This window comes from Anas platyrhynchos, chromosome 1 (assembly GCF_047663525.1).
Source record: "Anas platyrhynchos isolate ZD024472 breed Pekin duck chromosome 1, IASCAAS_PekinDuck_T2T, whole genome shotgun sequence".
NCBI classification, from domain to species: Eukaryota; Metazoa; Chordata; class Aves; order Anseriformes; family Anatidae; genus Anas; species Anas platyrhynchos.
The window spans coordinates 105,105,252-105,120,037 of NC_092587.1; the positions used below are offsets into that span (position 1 = coordinate 105,105,252).

Genomic DNA, 14,786 nt, shown 5'->3' on the forward strand with positions numbered 1-14,786 from the left:
TAAAGGGAAAAAAAAAAAAAAAGAAGTCTTGCACAAAATATATGTTGCTATATTAGAAGGAATAAATAGACTTTGGAAAACAATAGAAAAGAAGAAAAACTGGTGACATCTGATTTATCAAGACTTTAACTGCTTGAACTGTTGTGGCTTTGGCTTCCTACATATGTCCTAGGCTACAAAGAAATGGCTTCTGAAGGAAGCCATTATCTTAATTTAGAGACACAGCTGTGTTAAGATGTTTCTTAAGGCTCTTAAGAAAATGAAAATATTGAATTGGGTTTTAAAAAAAGTCACATACTTTCCAGTTTGGATATTTATTAATTCCAACTGAAAAAAGTTGATCTGAAACATTTTATGAACATGAGGTTTCTCATATAAGTAAACAAATAAATAAAGAATAAATACTACTGCTCATAAAATCATTCCACATGCACAAAGAGAGCATACAGCAAGTAGAATATAAGCAACTCAATTTGTCCAAATATATATAGTAATTATAGACAGATGAAGGAGATATTCAGTGTAGCATGCAATAACCAAGGGTTGTGTTAGTATTCAGCATGATTTCCATACAGTGATAAAGGCATTGCCTAATAATAATGTAATAATTACAATAAAGTGAATGGCAAATGCCTGTATGTATCTTCAATCTATAATATTTTTCTCATTACTGAAAGCCTGCCAGAAATAACAACAACAAAAACAGTGAATAAAATATGCTGATTATAGTCCTGTTCTTCCTCTGCTAATATATCGAGTATCAAAGGGCAGTTTTGAGAATTTTGTATTAAAAACACATTTATTAGTACATGATTCTTCATAAACAGAATGACTATAGTACTTGGGAACACATACAGAGCCCAATGTTACCCACATGTCTGATGCTACCAAACCATGATTTGATTCAAAGATGGCAAGGATCTCAAGTTATTTGTATGATAATCTCTGGTGAATGATTTACACATATGCTTCTTTCAAAAAATACAATAAAAGATTAGTTAGCAATAAGAAATGAATGGATAAGAGCTTACATCATACAAAGGAATGGCAGATCCATGCTATTTTTCTTAACATATCCTAGTTAGTTTAGTGTGAAGAGATACAAGTTTGCCCTTCTTTACAAAAAAGCCCACTATTTAGAGCAAAATACTTCAAAAATTTAGTGAATCCAGAAAATAATTTTTCTAAATATGTCCAAAAGTTTTAAAGTAATTTTGATTTAAAGCACAATAACTGGACAATCCTGCCACTAACAAGAATAATGTGGTTTTGGGAAACAGAAGTGTGACAAAAGTTAAGGTTAATAACTTATTAATTAGGATTAGATCAGGAATGAGTAGACCTGTGTGTGCATTAGGGTTTAAGATTTATTTGAAGATAAAAGACACTAATCAGGAAAGAGTACATAATCATTTATCAGGAGCCAGTAGATCTGAAAAGATCTTCATCAAAGTTTTCATCTAGATTTACAGATACATACATATTTAAATGACAGCAAAGATAATACAAAGAGGGAGAGTTCATTAGTCAGTAGTTTTGTCTATTTTTTCTCCAATTTAAATTATTGATTAATGACTTGACCTCATGCAGTGGTTTAATCCTGGTAGGCGATGGAGCCCCCACACAGGTACTTGATTACTTCCCCTTAGTGGGATGAAGAATTGGAAAGGTAGAAGTTTATTAACTTGTGGACTGAGATAAAAACAGTTTACTAAGTAAAGTGAAAGCTGTGTGTGCAAGCAAAACGAAGTAAAGGAATTATTTCACTTCCCATCAGCAAGCAGATGCTCAAAGGTTTCCAGGAAAGCAGGGTTCAGTAGTGGTTACTTGGGAAGACAAACTCAATCATACCAAATGACCCTCCAGTTCCTCCTTCTTTCCTCCCCCTTTTATTGCTGAACAGAGCCTCATGTGGCGTGGGACATCCCTGGGTCAGCCTGTGTAACCTGTCCTAGCTGTGTCCTAGTGTGAGAAGTAGAAAAGTCCTGTGTAAGAATTGCTCTGCAACACCTAAAACATCAGTGTGTTATCAACAATATATTCCCATTACAAATCAAAAACACTGCACCATATCAACTACTGGGAATAAAATTAACTCTATCCCAGCCAAAGCCAGAATACCTCAACATTTTAATATATTCAGGATAAAGCTCAAATATTATGAGCAATGACTCCATTTGCTAAAATATTTTAATCTGCTTTCCATTCACATTTTGTGTTAGACGTAATATACAAATGCTGATATTAAATTATAATTTTAAAAAGATCTTGTGGATGAAGGAAGTCATAAAAATGATGCATATCCTTCATGTGCTTGTAGAGGTAAACCATTATGAAAGATTTATGCCTTGGTAAACAAAATACTTCAGCCTCCAGCACCACTAAAAACAGAACATATGGGTTCTTTATTAATTAATGAAGTAGAGCTTACAATCTCCAGCAACACAGTCATACATACACAAAATAATGTTGTTTATTCTGAAATTCTAATTACTTTAGAACCATAATTCAATTAGTATTATTGGTTCTCCAGCACTATGCTTGACATTAAGACAAGCTCTAAAAACTAGTAAATTTGAGTTAATCATTTGGTGCAATTGCTACTAATTATTTTCTGTGGCTGACCTTTGGGTTATTGCATTTTAAAATGGAACTCTCATGAAATTAAAAAGCAGAATACATCTATAATGTGCTATTTATTCTAATGTGTGTATTCATTGGGTGCAACCAATATGAAACTGCATCCACATCAAATATTTATTTTACAAATTCATATTAAAATATTATGTATTTCTGTACTGTAAATCCTCAGTATATACCAAAGCTAGTTTTTAACTTTTAATATGTCTTTGTTTTTCTTATTATTATCCATTATGGTTTCAATTATTTTTATTACAGTTGCATAGATATAGTTTGAATTAATTTCAGGCAATATAAGCTCAACATATTTTTCACTGAAAGATCTATTTTGTCAAGCCTACATAAGAACTTGGAGATAAGGAATCTTCACAGAACCACCAGAAGTGAAAGAAAAGATTGAAAGGCACTGAAAACTAACAGTGAATATTCTGGCCTACACCTACTCAGTCATGAATTTTAACTTTTCAGTAAGAAGCTGAAAAGGAAAGATTCTACTTCCTAAAGGAAGGCATCCCACCCTACAATACTTGATCTTCCACTTCCAAGCACAACATTATGATTTTTTTTCTATCCTAAATATTTTTTTCTCTCCTTTTTTTTTTTCTTTTTATTTTTTTCCTTTTTATATGAATCTCTTGCTAATAATGACTTTCCTGGAAAATTTTCGAGAAAAATCCCTCAGTACAGAAACACTAAAATTAAAAGAGAAAACAAGAGAAAAACAAAACAAAACAAAAACAAAACAAGCAAACAAACAAAAACAAACAAACAAACAAAACAACAACAACAAAAAAAAACGCCACTTTGTTGGCAAGGATAATTTTTATGGAAGGAACAAAACTCTAGTCAATAGACAGACATGGATAGATAAATAAAACATTATTAACTTTCAAAAAACTAGTTTTTATGGCATTTTTTATGTATTACAATTATAATATAAGATTTAATTTTTTGTTATGAAAGAATTGGACATGCAGTTTTTGGAAATCTGTATTATTTCTGCCAGTGATGAAATTTGGCCCTGCATTGGTCTGAATTTTTTGTCTGTAAAAAAAGTAGGATTAGTGGAATCCCTATTAAAATGTGTTAAAATGTGTTTTTTAAATAAATGCAAATACATTTGCACTGTAGAGGCTACTAATTTTATCTTAACAAACTTTTAAGTAGTCTTAATGCTCTGGTATATCCAGAAATTATACCCAGATCAAATCAGAGAAAGAAATCATATCAAAAAAGCAACTTTTGTTTAGATGAGATTCATCATTTAAATGTGTCTGTGCTCTTGATGCAGATGTACTTAAGGTGTATTAGGATTACCATAAGTAAATTTAGCAAAATAGGCAAACTAAAGATACTGCTTATTATATGGATCTGTTGAACTGGCTTCAAGTAGATCTGGAAAGATATTTTTTTCAGTTAAACAGAGTTTCATGATAAAAAACACCAACTCGGAGACCGGAATTCTGAGTTTTTGTTATCACCAGTTCAGCAAATTTTTATCAATTTCGAAACAAATTGCAGATGATCTGGAGCAGCAGTTTTCCAGTACTCAATATTAGATGTCCCTACATCTCAGAGCACTGACATGGTGCTTCACACAATTTCTTTGAAATACTGTTTTAACAGCTACAAACTGAGACTGTGCATTTATCAAACTGGAGATGTGATACCACTGGGGCAACTACTGGAAAACAAGCATAGTATTTTTACAGCCTTAAAATCGTAGAAATCACAGGGCTTACTCTTTTTTTTTTTTAATTTCTTTTTTTTTTTTTCATTGAAATATCACTTACATAATTGAAATATAGTTTACTTAACAGCAAAATAAATAAATAAATAAATAAAAATAAAGCTAACAGCCAACAAAAATAATTTATACTCTCTATAATAGTTCTTGCAGAACAATAGGTGAGAGTGCTCGCTCCTCCTTTCAAAAATTTGTTTTCTTCAGTCAGCCTCTGAGAAGACAGCAATAGTAACAGCACCTGGAGCCATTCCAACCCCCCCCCCAAAAAAAAGCATTATTAAACTTAAACTTCTAAAAAAAACATCCATTCAGTGTCACAGCAACTGCTGGGGGCTGAGTTTCACAACTGAGTGGGTGGCTTCTATCTTGGCAGATGGGATTTCTGATGCTTTGTCACTTCTCTAGTCATTTGCTATAGTTACCTTCTTGAGGTAACTATAGGAACATACCAATGTACTAATCCAAAGAGAAAATAAAACTAAACATGCAGCCTAAAAGATTTCATCATAACTGTTTGTGTTGCTCATGGTAATACTCAACTACTCAATCAAAAAGAGGTCCCAGATTCCAGAAAATCTTATTTTTCTCATGAAACAGTAGTCTATGTTTTTTTGTTGTTGTTGTTTGTTTTGGTGTTTTTTGTTTGTTTGTTTGTTTTTTTAGTAGAGAGCTGAAAGTCTTTAAACAGAGAGAAAAATTTCACAAGAACATTCACTAGGCAGTCACAAAAAAAAAAAAAAAGTAACAGTAATTATCAAACGTCCTTCAAGGTACCAGTAAGTACAAACAGATTGAAAACATCAATGTTTAACCATTCACCTCTTCTTTGACTCTCAGTCAAGAATTTGCACTTATTCTGGTAAATTAAAATGTTAAAGCTCCTGCTTTGTCAATATACCTTAACTCTATACATTGTTTAGTTAAGGCTAGTCTGAGAAGATACAGGTGTTATACATCATTTATTCATTTAATTCACTTAATTTCTCTCTCTCTTTTTTTTTTTTTTTTTTTTTTTTTTTCTCCAAAAAACTTTTCAGGCCTGAGGTGCTTGAGTAAATGTCTCTCTCTTTTCAAAGCACACTTAGAAAGATGTACACACATAGGCTTTTTATATAGTTGTAAAAGTTTTTATTATTATTATTATTTTCTTTTTATTCTATTACCAAATAAAATTTTTAGTTCCAGTTCATAATGCAACACAGGTAACGGTGGAGAGAGATGGGAGGTCAGATTGTTACATCAACTCCAAGAAAATAATGAACCCAGCGTTTTAGAAAGTCACTTCTTTTTACTTCAGATTACAGCATCAAACTTCTTTTTCATGAAAAGATAAAATTTATATTCATCTTCCAATCATATAAAGCCTTCTTGAAATACAGATGTATGACCTTTATCATTACAACAAAGTGCTGCAAATACTGTCTTAATAGCTTCCCCATCTTCAAAATAATGATTTTAAAATGCTTCCTTTTTCAGGTTCTGCTGAAAGATCAAAATATCTCCTAAACCTGTTGTTTTGCACAGAAAATTTTGCTTGTGATAAACTATAATTGGGTTTTATTAAAACTTTTAAATCGGATCTAGAAAACCTTTTGCTCATCTATTCAATTGTCATCAAAAGAATAAAGTTAGGAATATACAGATACATATTTGCAAAATTTATAAATAGGCAGCAGGATTTACCTCATCAATGCAGCCTTATTTTGCAACTTTCAAAAAGGAAAAAGAAAGAATAAAAGGCAATACCCAAGTTATTTTATAATACATTTTCAGATGAATTCCAGGAAGTTCAGACTTTTCTTTAGTTCTTACATTATTAGAACACAATAAGTTAGAAAAGCTCAATACAAATTTCACAGGAGTCGCTCTTTATTAATGTCTCCTAAAAACACTAAGTGGATTAAAAAAGCATATGTTCCACAGAGCTAAAACTGCATTCCATAACGTATTTAGGTACTTCAAAGACAACACCAGACAAAGAAGTTTGATTCAATGTAGCATCAAATGTTTTTGACTTCACCACAAATGTTGCTTGAATGCTTCATAAGATGTTGTGTAACCTAACTCTTTAAAATGATCATATGTGCACATACATGTATGTGACTACTATATACGCAAATACATACATGGACAAATTAATGAGATTCTGGCAACTCCAAGAGTTGTATTCCACCATATCATTGAGACTACTCTATCTCGTTACAATAATAGACTAACCATCCTCCTGGCAGGGTGGATTTATACAGAGATCTATGAAAACCAATACAACAAAGATGTAACTGAAATGTTTTCTTACCTTTAGTACTATCAGCTTCTAAAGGTATTCTGTAAGACAAGATTTTCACACTAATTATCAATATGCATTTTCTTATTTATCCAAGAAATCAGAAAACATATTGATACAATTACTGAATACAACTCAAAGGTTATCCCCATGGACCAGAGAGGGACCAGAACAGGATAGCAGGGTAAGTACTGTCTTGGTAGCACACAGTAGCTAACAACTACTTCCTTAGGAGTAACATAAATATCTCATCCAAACTGCCCTTCTTTGAACGTGACTACTACCATTCTGGTCAATCTGAAAGACATTGCAAGTTCTTAGTTATCCTGACTTCTCTTCCACATATACACAGGAACTAAAAATAACTGGTACTTCTTGTGCACTTTCTGTTGGCTCAGAACATGAATCTGAACCCTCACTTACTAATCATTGATACTGTCAAATCCAACACCTATACGGAACTTTTAATTTCAGGGAAAGGACTGCTGTAATTAAAATAGTGTGAGCACAGGTTGTTCCCACTAGCTGTGAGGTCTTTGCTTGTTAAGGGTTTTCCTTACCATTACTACTTGGCACCTATGGCATCAGATATAAAAACATCATAATTTTTAACACCTAATTAAGCAGTGTTTAATCAGGTGATATTAGTCATAGTGGTAGCCATTAAAAATAAAAAGGGATCAAGAGATTTATGATAATAGTGTTCCAATTAAGCCTCAGCCACTGCTATTCACTGGACTAAGTCAGCAGATATCCCAGGGAGGCATCCCAGTAAAGCAGCTAGTGTAATTAAATGGAATATTTTATATATTGTATTATATTGTATTTTATGATAATGAGAAGATTAAATATTGGCTTATCTGCATACTGGCTTTTCTGATGGACTGTGATGGAAAGCAATACTTATGTTTTTATTCCATGTGGTTTTTGACATTTTAACCTATGCATGAATGACATGGAACCAATGTCTGATGGATTTGGCAGAAGTTAGGCAAAGTATAAACAACTATGGTGTAAAAACAAAGAAAAGAAAAATAAACATCCAAAGATTCAAGCTATGATCAAGAATGATAAAGAGACAGAAATCACAGACCATAATTTACTTTCAAACACCTAGTGAGAGGATTTCAGTGAAAAAAAAAAAAAAAAAATCACTTGAAGAAATATTGGGAATTTGGAAACAAAGACAGATAATGTACTATGAAAATAATTTATAAAAATCAGGAAAATATTGTAGAGTTGTGCTATGGGGGATATATCATAGAATCATAGAATGGCCTGGGTTGCAAAGGACCTTCAAGATCATCTAGTTTCAACCCCCTGCTCTGGTTGCCAACCACTAGAGCAGGCTGCCCAGAGGCGCATCCAGCCTGGTCTTGAATGCCTCCAGGGATGGGGCATCCGCAACCTCTCTGGGCAACCTCTTCCAGTGCCTCACCATCCTCTGAGGGAAATTCTTTCTCCTAATTTCTAAACTAAATCTGCCATGTCTTAGTTTAAAACCATTCCCACCTGTCCTATCACTATCAATACATGTAAACAGGCATTCCCCCTCCTTTTTATACGCTCTCTTCAAGTACTGGAAGGCCGCAATGAAGTCTCCCTGGAGTCGTCTCTTCTCCAAGCTAAACAAGCCCAGTTCCCTCAATCTTTCTGCATATGAGAGGTACCTCTGATCATCTTAGTGGACCTCCTCTGGACCCATTAAAAGAGCTCCACATCCTTCTTGTGCTGGGGGTCCCAGGCCTGCATGCCGTATTCAAGGTAGGGTTTCACAAGACCAGAATAGAGGGAGACAGTCACCTCCTTCTCCCTACTGGCCACCCCCTTTTTAATGCAGCCCAGGACATAGTTGGCCTTCCGGGCAGTAAGCATGTACTGCTGGCTCATGTCCAGCTTCTTGTAGAGCAGGAGCCCCAAGTCCTTCACCACAGTTCTTCTTCTCCCAGTCTATATAAATATCTGGGATTGCCCCAGCCCAGGTGCAACACCTTGCACTTGGCCTTGTTGAACCTCATTAGGTTCTCATGGGCCCACTCCTCCAGCCTGTTCAGGTCCCTTTGGATGGCATCCCTTCCTTCTATTGTGTTGCTCATCTTGGTGTCATCTGCAAACTTGTTGAGGTTGCACTTGATTCCATTGTCTATGTCATTGATAAAGATGTTGAAGGGCACCAAGACTGACCCCTGAGGGACAGTATATGGAGAGTAAGTGACTGGTGAGAAGAGTGCACAAATCTCTGTAGTGCCAGATGACACTAAGACATTGCAATTATCTAAATATATATCTTGATAGATTTTCTATTTTCTCTGATGAAATATATATTTTTTATTAAAACAGCTATTCTGTAGTTATTGATGAGAGTGGTAAAAAAGCATAGAGATAGAAAGAGCCTTTCATCTACAGCCTTTCACCTACAGAAAAAAAAAAGTTACCTCAAGTCATTCTTGTGCATTCTTAAGAGTATAATTCTTGAAGCAGAACTGCAAACCAAAGAACTAGTACAAGGGGAATAAAGGGGAATAATCACTTCCCTCAATCCACAGCCTACATGCCTGCTATTGAAGATGCTTTCAACCTGTATCCCTGCACTACTGATTCCTGCTCAACTGACCATCCTTAGGGCCTTTGTCACAAAGCTGCTCCCTGCCCAATCAAGAACGAGACTGAAATCACCACCAAAGGTTTCCCCTTCCCTATGGCAGGACATTTTATCTTTCCTTGCCGAATGTTACGTTTCCTGTTGGCCTATTCCTCCAGGTCCCACTTAATAGAAAGGAACCCAGCCCTGTCCTCCTGAAGCAATATGAATTGCTTCCCCAGTGTGCTGTCATCCAAAAAAAAAAAAAAAAAGGGATTGACATTGACTTCTATCTGCTCTTCCATGTCAACATAAGATCATAAGATATCGGACAGGTCCCAAGGCAGATCCATGCACTCCTCCATTTGTAAACATCCTCCAGGTAAATGACAAATCATTAGCCTCTATCTACCCTTTCACAATACTGTTTCAGCCAGTTTTTCCCTTTATCTTGACTCTGCTGTTCCATCTTGGGTGAAACATCAGAAACTTTGCTAAAATTAAGGTAGACAACATCTACTGGCCTAACTTCACCCAAATCTTCAGTCATTTCCATAGGGAAGGAAATTACATGTATCAAAGCACACTTTAACAAAGCACACTTGCTTTGGGATTTCTCAACATATCCCTGACAGAATCTTCTTTTACTACTGGCAGTTAGTTCCTCTTGTCCTTGAACCCCAATTTCCAGGTTCATCTTGTCCTTGAATCCCCAATTTTCTGGGATTTCTAGTCAGTGAAGAATAACACAAAAAATGCTTGTGTTGAACTCTAGTCCCACCCCACCCCACCTTTTTTTTTTTTTTTTTTTCCTCCCCTCAGACTGTGGGTACTTGTGCACATACAATTGAAGTGTCTTATAATAGAAGATAAACAGAATCTCAGCAAAGGTGCAGCGATACTCAAAGTCATTTTTACCTGAAAATATATCATTTTATTGAGGAGTTTTCAAACTGAGGTTTTAAAAACAGATACCAACCCCTAGAACATTCTATTGACTCTTGTTTATTCTTGAAATGTCAAGGGAGTTGCTCAAACTTTGAGGAAGTTATCTTCAAATTTAACAGCTCCTAATGTGCCACATACCTCTTCACACTCCAAAATTAACCTGGCACACGTAATCCCTGCATGCTTAAACTCCCTATAAAGCATTCAGTGTAGATGTGCTCAAGTCCAGAGAGTCTTATTTTTTGACTCTCATTGAAATTTTTGGCTCACATTCAGAAAACTGGGAAATACTTTGCTAATCATTATGCTTCATTAACAGCAAAAGTACGTAGACTTGCAATGAAATCCATGCCAATTAAACTGATTTTATATATATTTAAATGTTTATTTTTTTAAGTATAAAAATGTTCAAATAAGCTGGGCTTACTCATATTAGTAATGACACGTTTTCACCAAAATAATTATTTCAAATTTGAAGGCATAATTTTTAAGCTACAGGAATACAGAAAAACACAGATATTAGAGCTGAAGGAAATAATATGTATCACGAAGATTTTCTAGATTTTTCATTGCAAGTCTGATGTTTTTGTATAGACATCTATGGATGAACATGCATCTTACTAAATCCAGTAATTTTTATGGTAAAATTTGGGTTTGGAACATGTTCAGTGCTGAAAATTATTATTATTTTTTTTTTTTCATTGTAGGACTCCAATGGAGATCACTTTCTAGCTGAGAACTGGATAACTGACATTTTGGCAAGAGTTCTGGTCGCAGTCACAAGTAGGTGTTTCAAACAATAAACTTATTTTCTATTTTAGGGATAACAGTGAATTCACATTTAATGCTAAGCTTTTTCCCAATTTGCTTATCTTTGAGAAAGAATATGAAGGTCACAAAGTCACTTCAAGTTAGATTCAGGCAGGTAAACATTGCATTGTTTGTGTAGAATAACCACTAACACCTGTAAATATACTCGATTATCATAATAGAGGTTGGGTTTCCAGAGGGCGAAAAAATATGTCAGTGGTGTTAAAAACTTCTTAAATCTAAAATAAAGAAGAAACTCTACAATATACCTCATGGAAGACTACAACCTTATTCTGAGTAACTCTTTTAGTATTCAATAAAGACTGACATCTTATACAATCTTACTTCAATTTTATTATGTTTGTGGGTTTTGTTTGTTTGTTTAAGGGTAGATATATTAAATATTTCCTGAAGGCAAGTTTAGCTACTGTTAAATTCTGAATTGAAGATCAAATCCCAGTAACAGTAAAAATAACAAGTACAAAACACACAAAAAAAGTAGTTTTAATTTAATAGTATATACATTATACTATGTTATGTATAAAAGTATATAAAAGTGTCCATTCTTCCTTACATGGAAAAAAAAGCTGAGGTAAATTCCAAATATAATTAAAACAAATTTCAATATCAAATTTCATTATCATATTCAAATATTATATTATCATTATCATAAAAAATCAATACTGGGCCTATTTAGTTTTTTATTTCTTGCTCTCATCTGAAGTAAACAATCTTTCAGGATGTATTAGACATAGCTAATACTAATACTAATAAGCTAATACTTATGCATAGTACGGAACAACCTTAATGCTGCATTAAATGCATGTAAATGCTGCACGTTAAATCACATCTCAAGGGCAAGATGTAAACTACATAAAAGAAGAAAAGGGGCAGATTGAAAAGTTGAAAAACATAAATCATACAGTGAAGAACTCATCTAGAACAACCTGCTTTGGAACAGATCTAAATGATTTCTCATGAATTTTTATAATGATAACATATCCAAGATTAATCTCTCCATCCTTTGAAAGTCTGAGGTATGTCACTATGAATAGACTTGGTTACTCGATCTTATCTGCCCTTTGGAATACACATTTTTGTGTATTCACTTCCCAGACACTATATCAAATAAAAAATACCACCTGGAATAATGTTCCAGATGCAATTCACTGTATTCTCTTAAGAAGTGTTGAAACTGATCTGCTACCTAAAGAGGAAAAGGTTATTTTCTAAAAAGGTCTGTATGTATTAATGTATAATCAATGAAGGACTAAAGAATGTGCGTTCTAAGTCCAAGGCATAGTCATTACTCATTAAGTAACCTGAGACAACTTAGTATTCATATGAAGATAACTTTCACAGTAATGTTACCAAATTTTAAGCATCTAATATACATGTAATTTAAACAGCAGGATAGGTTATCAGTTAACGTTGGCTCCTAAACATTTATATTGGCATTTAAATCAATATAGTAGTTATTTAGAATATAGCTATTTTCATCTGACAGGATTTAGAAAAGAGTTATATATACTTATTTGAGTAATAAAGTGAGCCTGCTGTACCATTTGATATGAATTTGAATGAACACGGAGGAAAAGATGTTTACATACAAAAAAGCTGATTTCTTTTTTAATAAAATGAAAGAGAATATTTCATTTTTATACATAACAAGCAGAAATCTCCCTTTGTAAAATCACTGTAGAATGTTTTATCTTTCACAAATTATTCTTTCTGGAACTCACATTGTTGCTGGTAGCTGCATTATGAGTTGGATGGAACTTGCAGCTTTAGAAAGATTAATCGTTTGAAAGAAATCTGATTTTTCTAATACATTCTTTCTTTCCTCCCCCAACATGCTAGTACACTCCCTAACTCTCTTGATATCCTGAAGAAAGACAATTACAACTTGAATTATTAAATAAACACTGATTTATCACAAAACCTCTAATGGAGTTTCATTGATCTCCAATTTATAACAGCAATATATCACCTAGGCCCAACAAGGGTTTGGCCCCATAAAACAGAAGTGAATACTGATATACTAAATATATCATTTCAGGGAAAAAAAAATGCAGATACTTTAACTTACTGAGGCTGATTCTTGCTATACACTGAAGATTCAAGGTCACTTTCAGAATAGAACATATAGTCTAACTACTACACACCTGAGTTGTCAAAATGCAAAGTCTGAGCACTCGAGTAGGACAGCATCTGAAAACAAGTGTTAATGATTGGCACTGATTAACTAAAGCATCTGACAGATAAGAATCGATTTAGAATACAATCAGCTTCCGTTTCTAGAAGCTTTTCTATTTCTTGGCTTCAGAGGATGAATGAAAAGCAAAACCTTGAAGAAACATGAGGTTCATACTTAGCTGATGTTATTTTTGACTTTTTTTTTCTATTGCAAATAATGTAAACAAATAATAATAAAGATTAAGTTACATGCAAGCTCAAAAAAGAGAAGGAAATGTTATAGTAAAAAAAATAAAATATTTGAATGCCATTGGCATTCTTTCTCTTAGACTCCTAAATACATTCTTAATATATTTTAATATTTTTTATTATATGTATACCAAATAGTCTGACGCTTACCATGATATTTTTGTGCAGTGGAACTAGCATAGAATTTCTTTAGAGCTGGGTTTGCAGCAAACATAGACTTTTTATTTATTTGTTTGTTTGTTTGTTTGTTTATTTTCCCAGCCACATGCATTCAGACAGAGCTCTAATTCAAGCTGTAGCTCGAGATCCATATCTAATTCAAGCCAACAAATAAAGTAGTTACACACAACTTGAAATACTGGACAGAGTAAAATTATAGTGCTCATTGGCAAACTTGATTTATTAAAATTTAATACACAGAAGTGTGCTGATTTTTATATCTACCTTCTGCATAATGACTTTACATCATCAAAACTTTATCTTCAATCCTATAGAAAAATGAAATCTGCAGGATTTCATTTTGACATTTTGCCAGCTACTTACCAAACTGCTAAGGTGAATGATCTATTTGGCACTATTTACATTATTGCAGGTCCACTGACAGAAGTACCCTAGAATTTCAAAAAGAGCTCTTAAATCTTGTCAGTTCCAAGCTTAACAACAAGGTCTTATAATTATATCTCCTAAGAATACAATAACATGGCATATGTTTAAAAGTAATCAGTATTTCCACAAAGAATTCATCACAGATTTTTTTGACAATAATATAGTACTAATAAATGTACAAGTGAAATTAAAGTGCACAAAAAAAAGTCCTTGTAGTAGCCACTGTATGAAGACTAAAACATGCTGTCCGTGCAGTCTGGACAAGTAGACAGTCTGGCTAAGGAAGATAACTTCTTAAAATAGCTGATGCAAGGGATTTCCTCATGACGATGATGCTTGAGAGTTTTCTGAAATAGCAAAAGGCTGAATACATCTAGCTGCAAATATGTGTAGACACATATCATACAGGTTTCCACTGACTGACTCCAATTTTGCTATCCCTTCAGTTCATACGAAAATCAGAGGTGACAATCTCAACTACTTATATTCAAGAGAGTTTTAGGACAACCTAATGAAAAATATGGACAAGAAAATAATGTTTATATTTGGATTTGAACTTAATTTATGGCATGTTTCTTATTCAAGTGTGAATCAGAATAGGATCACATGTATTCCTGTGTAGACATCAAAGTACTGACACATTCATTTTATGAATGTGTCAATATTTCTGACAGCAAAAGTTCTACTGTTTTCTGCATACCTGTTCCCACCCATTTCCTGAGGAA

At 33.6% G+C, this 14,786-nt stretch overlaps 1 long non-coding RNA gene across 1 annotated transcript; it reads right to left on the reverse strand.

Annotated features, from left to right (window-relative positions):
- Positions 1 to 1,116: 1,116 nt before the first annotated feature.
- LOC110352582 (uncharacterized) lies at positions 1,117 to 13,191 on the reverse strand. The gene is made up of 3 exons (XR_002401751.4): positions 13,100 to 13,191; positions 6,684 to 6,712; positions 1,117 to 1,962 (listed from the first exon to the last, which is right to left on the reverse strand). It is a non-coding gene; the product is annotated as an uncharacterized lncRNA (long non-coding RNA).
- Between the last annotated feature and the right edge of the window lie 1,595 nt (positions 13,192 to 14,786).